Raw genomic sequence first — 11256 nt, 5'->3', positions numbered from 1 at the left:
GATACAATGGCAACCGCGGCTTCTGGCCCAAGAAGGTGTGTTCCCACCCCCGTCTTTCATGACCGGCGGCGGTGAGGAGTGCTCTTTTTTTTGAGCCGAGACGAATGCCAGCGGCTCTGCCCCGAGCGTGGCTGGCTTCCTCTGCATGTATTCGCGAATGGTAGGCCCCGAAGGCATTTGCATACTGTTGGCCGACCCAGACTTTTATGCCTGTCTGCCCGGTCTTTGGGCGTCCATGCTTTGAACTCCGGCCCCCGCGAGTCCTTCCAGCGCGTGTACACCTCTTCGGTGGTACTGCATAGTCCCCCCTTCCTCCTCACATAGCCGTGTCAGTGTAGGGTGGAATCGCGGGATCCGTTTCGGCCTCCGGGTCTTGTCTCTCTGCAAAAGTTGTACGACCGTGGGGTGGGTGGCCAAACAATACCGGTCCGCGGACTTGAATGTTTCCTCCCTCAATGGAAACCCCATCCCCCCCTTTTGAGAGAGGGTGGGTGGTGCAGGGCCTCCCCCTCCTATCGCGAGTTTTGTTTTCCTGTGCCCGCCAGCACGGCACCCGGCCATCTCGGGGCGGGTACGACGAAGATGCGCCGGAACCACATCTGCCGGCGCTGGCCCCGTCGAAAGAGATTCTGGGCTCGAGCGGTGCTGAGCCTTCGATATCCGCCGGCGTCCTCGGTATCTTGGACGGCGCGTGAAGGTGTCCCCCCATCCCACCTAGCGGCCTTTCCTCCTTGCACCAAACCTGTTCATCTCCTTCGAACTCATCCGTTTTTAGCTTCAGGAAGTACACACATGCGCGCGCAAACGGACTACCAGCCAGCCACTACGACATCTTCCGAAAAGCTCAGCGCTAGGAAAGCTGCACTGCTGGCCAGGCCGGCTGGGTATCGAACCTCTAATGATACAAGGGTCGACGCGTTTGGTTATCTGCAGCGGCCTGGAGAGAGCCCGGGGCAGTCGAAACCCCCGCTCTTACTCGACGTCCACGGATACGGAAGGAAGGCTTTGTGATATATTGTTGATGGAAGCGAAGTACCGGGCAGCGACTAGTAGCCACTCACAACAGCACGGAGCGTGGACCGAAATAACCTTGGAACCGGCACAAGATGACGAGCTAGCCACTCACGACGGTACGGAGCGTCAGCCGAAGTCAAGCTAGACTGTAACGAGATGATGAACTAGGAACGACCGGTATATTGCAGTCTGCGGGTGATCGATAAAACGCGAAAGGGCACACTGAAGGTGCCCGCCATCTGATGTGGGCTGGGGCCTCCAGGCTTGATCTGGATGAGTCTGCGGTCCTGCGGAGTAGTTCTGCAATATGTAAAAAAGCTCGGTGGGTAGCTTTGGGAGAGTAGGGGGACTCCGGGGCAAAGAAGGCACCCTCGGCTTAAGTCTCGCTTCCCCTTCGCTCTGGTTCATTGGGAACTCGATCGATGCATTGGACTCGATAGTATACGAAGAATGTACGAACACGCGCAGTCCAGGTTACCATGGGACGAGGGGCGAGAGGGCCCTTGGGTTTTGTAGGGGTTCTCTCTTACCCCCCTGCCGAGCTTGGTTTGCTGCTCGTCACACATGATGTCTACAGAGGGCATTACCGTGTATTGCCTCGTGTAGCTTTGGATGGAAAAGGGATATAGGGGATGAATACAATGCCGCCCACCGACAGACAATTCTGTGTACAACACCAGACCATGTGGATGATCCGTGTTCAAGGTCCTATCCTCAGTGCGACCAGGAGCAAATTGTCAAACAGCGCAAGCGATTACCCTCACAGCAATCCTACACTCCTGTCGTGGTTGACAGCTACGCCCACCATCATGACAGAAACTTTGGACTCTGGTCTCGTTTGATCCTCCCTCTCCCAACCCAGTCAACGGTGCTACGTATGTGTCCCGGGAGTCGAGGAATCTCTCGAAAGTGAAGTCGAATTTCTCTCTCGGGGACAAATCCAGATCCATCCGGTCTCCCCTCGAGCCAATTCTTCAACGTGATGCTCCAGCAACTCAGCAGGTTCGGGAACCCCGACCCCCTTCAGAAGTCGCCGATAAAACCAGAGACGGCTACCAAACGCGGCCACGGTGTATGTGTAGCCCTCTGCACGGGAACGCCGAGAACCTGGCACGGGCTATGTATATTCTTGCCAGACAGCCGCCAGCAGCCTTCGACGGCGGCCCGGCCCTACGCTCCCTGCTCCTTGTATAATTGCAAGCGCAAGCGGCAAGCAAACAGCTGCTCCTCGCCCCACGGAGCCCGCTCCGAACGACGTACTCGAGAGCGGCGTCAGAGCCGAAGCCTCTCCGAAAGGCGGGTTACGCTCGAGAGACAAACTTTCTGCTCGAGGATCTGGTGTCGTAATCACGGGCGGCGTCGGCATGGTCAAGGATCTCGGTCGGCGGAGGCCCCCGGGCTCGGGAGTATCGTCGGCATCGCTTCAGGCTCGCGCCATCGCGAGATGTTCGTTCAGGGGGCAGCATGGTCGGGCTGGACGTAAGAGACAGAGAAGGGGAGAGAAAAGGGGGAAGGGGGCTCGAGAATACGTTAGCCCGGAGAGGCCTAAGGAAAGAAAAGGGGCAAAGAGCCTCAGTGGCCCAGAGGAGGAGTTCGCCGTGTCGACCAGACACATGCCCACCTGCTTACTTGGAGGGGATGCTACAGCAGAAAGAATACGCCGGACGAGATGTTTATTATCAGCGATAGAACGAGCTGCCGAAGCAGTTAATAGAACAAGAGCCTCCAAATGCTCCGCACCGCTTCGATGATTGTCAAATACCCCCCCCCCCCCCCCAGCGCGGCCCCTCTCCCCCTCCCCATTTCCTCGACGGCGCGCAAATCCCGGAGAGGGTCCGACGGCTCGAAAAAAGACATGCCTTGGTGCCAGGGCTCCTCGCCCACACGAAGAAATGTATTGACGGTCCCCGTACACACATGGCATCTCTCAGGGTCAGCAAGACCAGGCAGGTTGGGGGCCTAAAGTCCCCCCGGGTTTAAAGTTGCAGGGCAGCATCTATGGTGTGCCAGGCATGTATCGGGCCGACGACCGGGCAACTTCGAGCGCGTCGGGACCGCGCTCTGGTGCGTGATTGCGAATCCCCTGATCGGATAGCATTTTCAACGACCCGAATGCTGACATGCGGCCTGTATGAGAGATAAGAGTCCCGGCCCCGTCGGGAGGTCGGCCAGTATCCGGGTATGTACTTGTATGGGCTGCAGAGGAAAAGGGGGCCGAAAATCAAGACAGATCGGAGAAGAACCCCGAATGTGACATCTTCACTCAGGGTGTAGCTAGTGTCGATATTGCTCATCGTGATTTGAATGTTTAACGCCACCGGTGCCATCTTCGATCGGATATTCTACGTCCTCGAAGATAGGGTGCTACGAGAGCCATAGTCTTTACAATGGCCAAATCTGGAGCTAGATCTTGGCAATGTCCTACCAGCTTTGATGCCAAAGAGACTTCTAAAGCCCTGACAACCAATAGGGCAATGAAGGCTCACACCACAAAACTGGTCCAAATGGGCCTAGCGGCTCAGGAGCTATCCGTGCCGTCCACATTGGGCCGGTTCGCCCAGACCAATTCACTTGGCTTTCCAATGGAGGGTTGGGAATCGGCACACCGGGAAAGGAGACGCCGTATCAAGAGTGGGATCCGCTCAAAGGACTGGCAGCCCTTTCGATATCCATAAGCACGTCGCCCGGCCCCGTTACTACAACTCTCTCTCCACTCGCGGCACTCCTCGTGTCCCTGGGTGGAGACGACGCGTCTGAGGTCATTTATGACAGAGTTCTAGAAGCTCCGGGCTATCAACTTCACTTCACGACACCACTGCAGAGAAACCAGGAACCGCGTACTCTTCGTGATACTCCGGAGATTTTCAAAGCATGGGCCGTGACAAATAAGAAACCATGTCTGAAATGGCCACCAAACGTCGCGAAAGCGTGTCTTGCCGAGAACGGACCCCATAGGGAGTGGGAAGGCACGTCAGTCAGACAGTCTCTTTGTTGATCACATCCTTAACGCAAGGTTCAGGAAGCAGGGCAAAGTGTCGAAGAGTAAAAGCGAACCAGTATATGCGGGTGGGCGAACCCAGACTCGAGTAATTGTATTCTGCAGACACTGTAGCCATGGGGTGCACGGCAAAGCTTATGGGAAGACTAGATCCTTTTACTGAAATGCACGGCATATCTAATGAGGATTGGTGTGGCGCGGCCCCCCAAGCTGCTGTGTCACCGCCAATGCTGTGTAACCCCGTACGAACATCGACGTCCATGTACACCGTGAGACGTAGGGTGATACGAAGACACGGGGAAAGGCACGTTGTTCGTTTTTGTCATATGGCGTATCCCTGTGTCATTATCCTCGTTTCTTTATGTTTGGCAGACAGAATAGCAACGTCGCTGTAGCTTGCAAGGTTGTCTCGCGTTTCAGTCATCATTGATCCTAGCCTTAAGCCACGTTTGCAATGTTGTTGCGACGAATCCAGGTGACTGCTGGCTTTCGCCCAACACTGGCAGGTCCCAAATATGGCTGTGCCGTGGGGCTGTCGGACAGAACGGTGCTTCAACCCTGCTTCGCGGCCTTTCTTTGATTAGCCAACGGCCAAACATCCCCGATTCTATTGCCGGTGCCGCAGTGGAGGGCTTTACGGGTCGAGCGTCGGTTTCGTGCCTTTGCGGCCTGCACTTCAGGGATTATCTTTATTTGCATATTCTGTACCGGATTTTCTTGGTGAGCGCAGAAGTAAGGGCAGCTCAATGCTGGGTGGGAGGCACCCCTAGAAGCAGGAATTTGTGGCCACAACATTTGCAGGACGTCGATGCCGTGCGACTGTGACAGTGACGATAACGAGAAAGGGCCACGCTGATTGGTACATCTGCTTGCGACGGCCTCGGCCTTAATCCTTGGGCGGTCATTCCCCTCTCCTGAACTGTACGGTTCCAAGAACATCCTCGGCCAGGGTTGTTGCTCTAGGCATGGCCACCTTGGATATTTCGGTACTCTTTCCTTCGGCAGAAACGCCATGTAAACACACCTTTGCTAAGAGACGTCTCGCGTCAATCGTCGATGCAGGTTTCGACTGTCGATGAGAGAGACAAGCCCCGAGATAGACTGTGTCGCAGCAAAAGCCGGGTGGATGTACGCACAGCTTGCTTGGTACGGCTGACTAGCTGTCACCCTGGCGCAAGCATTTTTCGAATGGACTCCCCCGAGACATCATTACCCTGACGGAAATGACAGGAGCAGATTGACACGAAGAGGGCCCGGGATCCAGAAAGAAACTTGGCTCTTGTCCCCTTTCTCTTGGTCTGTGAGCCATAGCATGCTTTCTGGTTGGTCCTAGCAGGCATGGTGTTGCAAAGGGCACAGGTGGCTTGCCTCTCGCAGGCTCGTTACCATTCTGATGGTAAATGAGCGGTGCATGGATGGTAGCGACTGCCTCGGCGAAGCAGGCAAGCACATGGCCAAATGTGTCCCTATCGTGCTGAAGATCCCGGAGTTTTGGGCATGGGCTGAAATTCATCGTGCATGATATCCAAGAAACGATCTGATGATATCGATGTCGAAATAGAGTTGAAAGTCAAAACGGAGCTAATACAGACGCGTCAACCCGACTTGCGAGCGTGAAGTTGACCTAGAACCCGCCATGCCATGCTAACACGGACAAAGAGCTAAACATTCGGCCACGATCGATGCCCTCCCAAGTAAGTTTTGGGGGCTGGAAAAAGATCTTGTGTATTGGCTGACTGCTTCAGTCAGCTAGGCAGGCACCCAAGGAGAGATGTATTGGCGTGTTGGGGTGCGGCCGCCGTCATCAATCATCGGCTGTGGCCTCCATGCCCCGGAGCGACAAAAAGAGAGGAGAAAATAGAAGTTGGGTGGGGATGGCTCCAATAGTAAGGTGACATGAGCTGTCAGACTCGGTTGTATTCGCAGTGACAGGTAAGGTACGGTTATAAGTGGAGAGGCCCGCCAGGGCTCCAGCGCAATGTTAACATGTTTTCTGGGGTGGCTTGCTTCGTGTTACCGCTATGGGTGGTGGTTGAATTGGGCGCCTGTTGTTACCCCCTGTAGAGTCAACGAACCACCACCGGAAGGTCAGGGGAACGAACCATCGACGGCGCTGCGAATAACAGGTTGCCTCCAGGTCTGAGGCTCCAGTCCCCAAGTCCAAGGGAGAACCGTTCGGAACGAACAAAACCCGAAAATCGTGCTAGGGATTCAGTTGACCGAGGTGCGCGAGGATCCGCCTCGACGTTACCCGTGTAATATCAAAGAAGCACTGATACGAGGGCATTGCCGTCGTTGTCGCGGTCCCCGTCGCTGTCCCCGTTGCCCTAGTTGTCACCTGGAGGTGCTCAGCGAGCGATGTGCCGGGTCAGCGTTCTGGTTGGCCTCCATGTATGTGGCTAGCCGCAGCTTTGAAAGCCTCTCGACTAGATGGTTTCCTGCCTCTCTCGGGCGTTGGAAGAGCCACTCGGGAAGGAAAAACGCTTTGTAGCAACCGTGGGTGTGTGTGTGGTGGGAAGCCGAGAATGAAGCCCATAGCTGATGCAACACACCTCTTGTGCGTCACTGTTCCATGTCAGGCTAGTGGCGAATTGTCGACCGTCCCAGGGGATTGGTAGAGTCTTTTCTTCACGCCTGCCGCCTTCTGCAGACGGAACGGCGGAAGTTGATCAGAGAGGTCGAGCCTTGCAGCATCTTCTCCATGGGGCGTCATCAGCAGGCCGACATTGCGAACTGCTGGTCTGCGCCGGGAAAGCCTGCATTGCCTCTGTCCGTGAAGAAACGCAGATGAGATGCGTAGGCATGGCTGATTCGCATTTTCCCAGTGCCCACCAGATCACGCACGCACGAGGACGATGACGAGCCTTCAGCCAAGGGCATAGGGGTTCCGGGGTCGGAGATGCTGGAGGCAAAATCTACGCATACTGGTTCTTCTTCTTCGCCAGTACCGCTTTTGAAAGACAATCTCGTTTGGGGCTTCTCAACCTGGTGCGTCGGCAAGACAGCAAGTCCTCGCCAAAAGAATGGAATAGCGTCGCGCTCAGGCAGCCTCCGACCTGCCCTAAGCGGCCGCTTGGCCGCCCAGGATGCAGTGGTCATGGAATGGGAGGCGATGGGCAGTATGATTATTGCGCTCTCCTCGGCTGCAAAAAAAAAACTATTGCAAGAAAAAAGCAAAGAAAAAGAGGCGGTTGTTGACCTTTGTTGCTTTTTCCTTTGCTTGTTGCAGCGGGGGTTCCGTGTTTTGCGTTGAGACGTCGAGTTTTCCCACTAACCAAATTGCCTCAGACATGCCTCTCTAGCTGTGCTGGTCATGAACGGAATGGTTGGCTGTAGGGGAGGGGTCGCTGTTGGAGGACGGCCGCTCTTGGGCGGTGGTCTCGGAGCATGCATATGTGCCTGCAAGTCTACCTCTAGTGTGGTGGAGTATGAATCTACTAGGCCGGCAGTTTTGGATCGATAGGATGTGACGGTATCTTGCTTTTTGCACCGTCGTTCGCGACCAGGTGGTACAATATGTCACTGGGTCGGTTGGGTGAGTACTTAGGTCGGGTTCCAGGCCGGCAAGACGATCGAAGTGTTGGCCATTGAGAACCATCGACACCCCGATTTTGCCGAGACGGATGTTTGGATCGGCCACCGCTGAACACCTCATCGCCGCGGACAGTGCTCCCCACAAATAGATATTCCTAGGAAGGAGCCGGTTCTGCGCATCAGCGTGGGCAGTCTGTCGTGTAACCTAGCTTCAGCTAGGTGCATCAGAGGACGGACCGCAACAAGGGCCCAAGGGAGGGTGACCAAGTATCTTCGCCGTGCTCGAAGGATTGAGAGGGTATAGGCAAGTGTCAATCAGCCATTGCCCATGACTCTGAAGGGACGGTCGACAAATAGCGGTGGGATTCTATGGCAGGCGCTACGCTATGATGGAGAACACCGCAGGCCATGGCCGATTGGCTGAACTGACAGAGGTTGCAGAGGGCTGGCTGGCTCGCTATCAAGGGGATGGCAGGTGAAAAAGATGACACAATTCGGGCCAATCATCTGTTGGCGAACCTCGGGGTTAGATCAAAAATCAAAAATACAAGTACAGAAACGCCTTTCGTTCTAGGAAGGCGCCTGTCTCCCTGCAGACTTCTAACCTGACCGGGCTACCTTGGGCGAGGCAAAGGAGACAACCACAACTTCGGTTTGGTGCGTTGCAGTCTGGTTTGACTTTTGAATGGAAACTAAGATAGAATTGGGACACTGCGGGAGCTATGACAAACGAGTCTGTCAGGGTCCGGGGCAAGGAGGGATTCAGGGAAACGGTTGCCGAACGTGTGGTCCTACACTACACTAGCTGAGGAGCTTGGGAACCTGGACTGAAGAGAAAAACTGGACCCTGCACGTGTGTAGGGGAGAGAAGCACACTTGCAACGGGTGAGATTGGGGCTTCTTCCTCGCCGCAGTGCCGCTGTTTCGGTACTTGAACTTGCCAGTTGGCATCCAGTGTCATTGACGTATGAGATGTTCAGGCAACCGAGCCTGCAACTTTTATCGCAGCCACAGGCAGCTTTATCCCCTTCTGGAAAGTACAGGCCGCGGCCTGCCTTGGGTCTCAGGTCTTACGAATACCTTACGTTGTTGTAAGGGTCATGCCTAGCCCCGCCATGCGCCGGAAACCTCGACTTTATTCCAGGGCATCGTCTCTGTAGCCAGCCGATTTCTCGGCAACAGGCATTAATTGTCAGACCATCCCCCCACGTAAGTCGAATTGGACCCGCGGCTGCTAGGACAGAGTTTTCCTCGCTTGAAGCCGAAGGTTCCGACTAACAGAAGGCATAGCGAAAATTCGAGGGCGGACCTAGACTCCCAATTAGTTAGTTGATGGCCGGGCACACCGGCGTAACGACCGGGCCGTTCCTAGAACACAGGCTGCTCTACTCCCGTACGTACGGCGCGCCTCCTGTGCTGCTGGTCCGGGACGGAAACCTTACACCGCGGGCAGTTCAGGTCATCATCCAGGTGCTGATTGTGCCAATCACGGCACAGCGCTCCCAAAGAATACCATGTCCCCAGAACTGGGCGTCCAAGGGCAGTCCGCCGTCGACATCAGGACGCAGGCACACGAGCCTATCACCAATACTGCAAGTATCGACAAAAGGCAGGCGCACACCATCCGTTTCTCAAGGGACCCCCCTCCCCCCCTCCTCCCTCCTCAACTGGCATTAGTAGTGTACGGTATATAACATGCATCAACTGCACGTCCGTCCTGCTTGTCTGGCCACGATAGTATGGGCATTGGCCGAGAACCCCCCCCCCCCCCCCCCCCCCCCTTGCTCCTGGCCTTGTACGCTATGTATTTGAGCTTCCAGAGTGCCGGGCGTCGCGTCACGGATAAAAGAATACCTCATTCTCGAGGAACGTCCTGCCGCCGTGTACCCCCACACTCCCGTCCAGGCTCCAGGGCAATAGCTCATCTTCCAAGCCGTTTGGGTTTCTGCCCCAACGTCCGTCCGTAATCCCGGCTCGCTTTGTGGTTTGTCGGCCCAATGGCTTGCAAGACATGCCCGAGGGAGCGAGGGAGGGAGGGAGGGAGGGAGGAGGAAGGCAAGGGAATGCGTGGAAAGGAAAGGATGGAGGGGAGGTGCGCCCAGCCTATCCCAGCAAGCTGACAAGGCCGGTACGACGGGGTTGGTAGCAATATCCTTTTTCAGCCAGTGGGGAAGGTGGGCGGCCGCGTCCTTTCCCCATCTAGAACGTGCTGGCAGGTGCAGGTACGTACCCACGCTACCCTTAGTGTACCGTACTGCGGTAGCCGTACCTACCTAGTGTACCTCACCTCACCACCATGGCCGACCTTGCGCTTCCCCCCCCGTCCCCGCCATTTTACCCGAGTTCATGATCGTCATCTAGCAATCCCCTCTCAGCTCACACTCCTGCCGCCCACAACGAACTCGTACACCACCACACCTTACGGGCGCCCGGCTACGGATTGATTGCATTCAGGGCACAAATACAGACTGGTGCGTCTGTACAGGCACACACCCCTGCGCCTATCCACGATCAGGTACGGGCACGGTGCGGAAACGCGGTGCATCCTGACCTGCTGTTCCGCCCACGTTCCTTTGTCCCCATGAACCGTGCCGCGTATCCTCCCGGGACGCCTGGCAAGTCGCCAACCACCCTCCCTGTACCCGTAGAGGGAGCAAACATGCTTTTCTCCGGCCTCAAACGTTTCTCGCATTCCTGCGTCTGCGTCGTCGCTGGAATGAAGCCGTTGAACCCAGTCCACTCTTCCCCACATCGACCCGAACCTTGTCCACCAAATTGCTTATTATTGCCTCTCTCGAGTCGGCATGGATCAAGTTTTCAATGAACCACCACTGCATCAGTGCCCCCCGATGCCTCGCCGTCTTCTGCCCGTGTGCACGACCGCCGACCGGTGATGCCTGGCTGCCGTAGTTGTTTGCCAGTGACCAACGACGCCTGCCAAACAGAACTGAACTGACAATACTACAGGTAGCTGTACATGCAACCAAGCCCAGTCCCGGGTTGGACGCCTCCAGCATGCGAGGGGAGGCCAGGGCAAAACGCCAGCAGGTCAATCCCCGTTCGGAACCCATCCCCGACCGCGCCATGCTTGGCTCTGATCCGCTCCCTCTGCGGGCTCCGTCCCATGTTGCGGCCCCAGCTTCACCCAGCTGCCATGACTACAATGGACGACGACGACCGGCCATCAAACCACGGCCGGTGGGACAGTGTTGTGCCAGCTTTTCCACTTTGCCTAACCAGCCCTCTAAGCACGGCATCAAGAAATAATGCCGTTTGGGATGAACGCCTACCCTGCCATTTTGCAACGTCATCAACGAATGAGAGGCATTTTTGTGCTTTGAATGATGGGGCGATGGGGCACCATCAGAAATTTGTTTGCTTGCCAGCCAACGTACTATAGTACTAACTTCCGCGCCGTACCGCTTCCCGCAGCTGGCCCTGAACTGTCAAAATTTTTCCAAGCCAAGTTGGCGGCGACGGACTCAGAAGACGGCCTTGCTTGCCTTGGCCCCCCGCTTGACCCCATTCAAGGAGCAAGGGGGGTCCTAACCGCTAGGAATGGAGACTGCACTCAAAAGCCACCAACACGAATCCCCCGCCCTCTCACTACGGGACTCGTTTGCGGCCCAGTGGTAGCACTTTCTTCGTCAGTGGTCTGCCTGCTTCCCACCAGAAAGCGACACGTTAGGCACAGGCGAAATCGAGAGCTT

This window comes from Colletotrichum jinshuiense, chromosome 4, assembly GCF_051148585.1.
Source record: "Colletotrichum jinshuiense chromosome 4, complete sequence".
Taxonomy (NCBI): Eukaryota; Fungi; Ascomycota; class Sordariomycetes; order Glomerellales; family Glomerellaceae; genus Colletotrichum; species Colletotrichum jinshuiense.
This window is presented reverse-complemented; position numbering follows the sequence as displayed.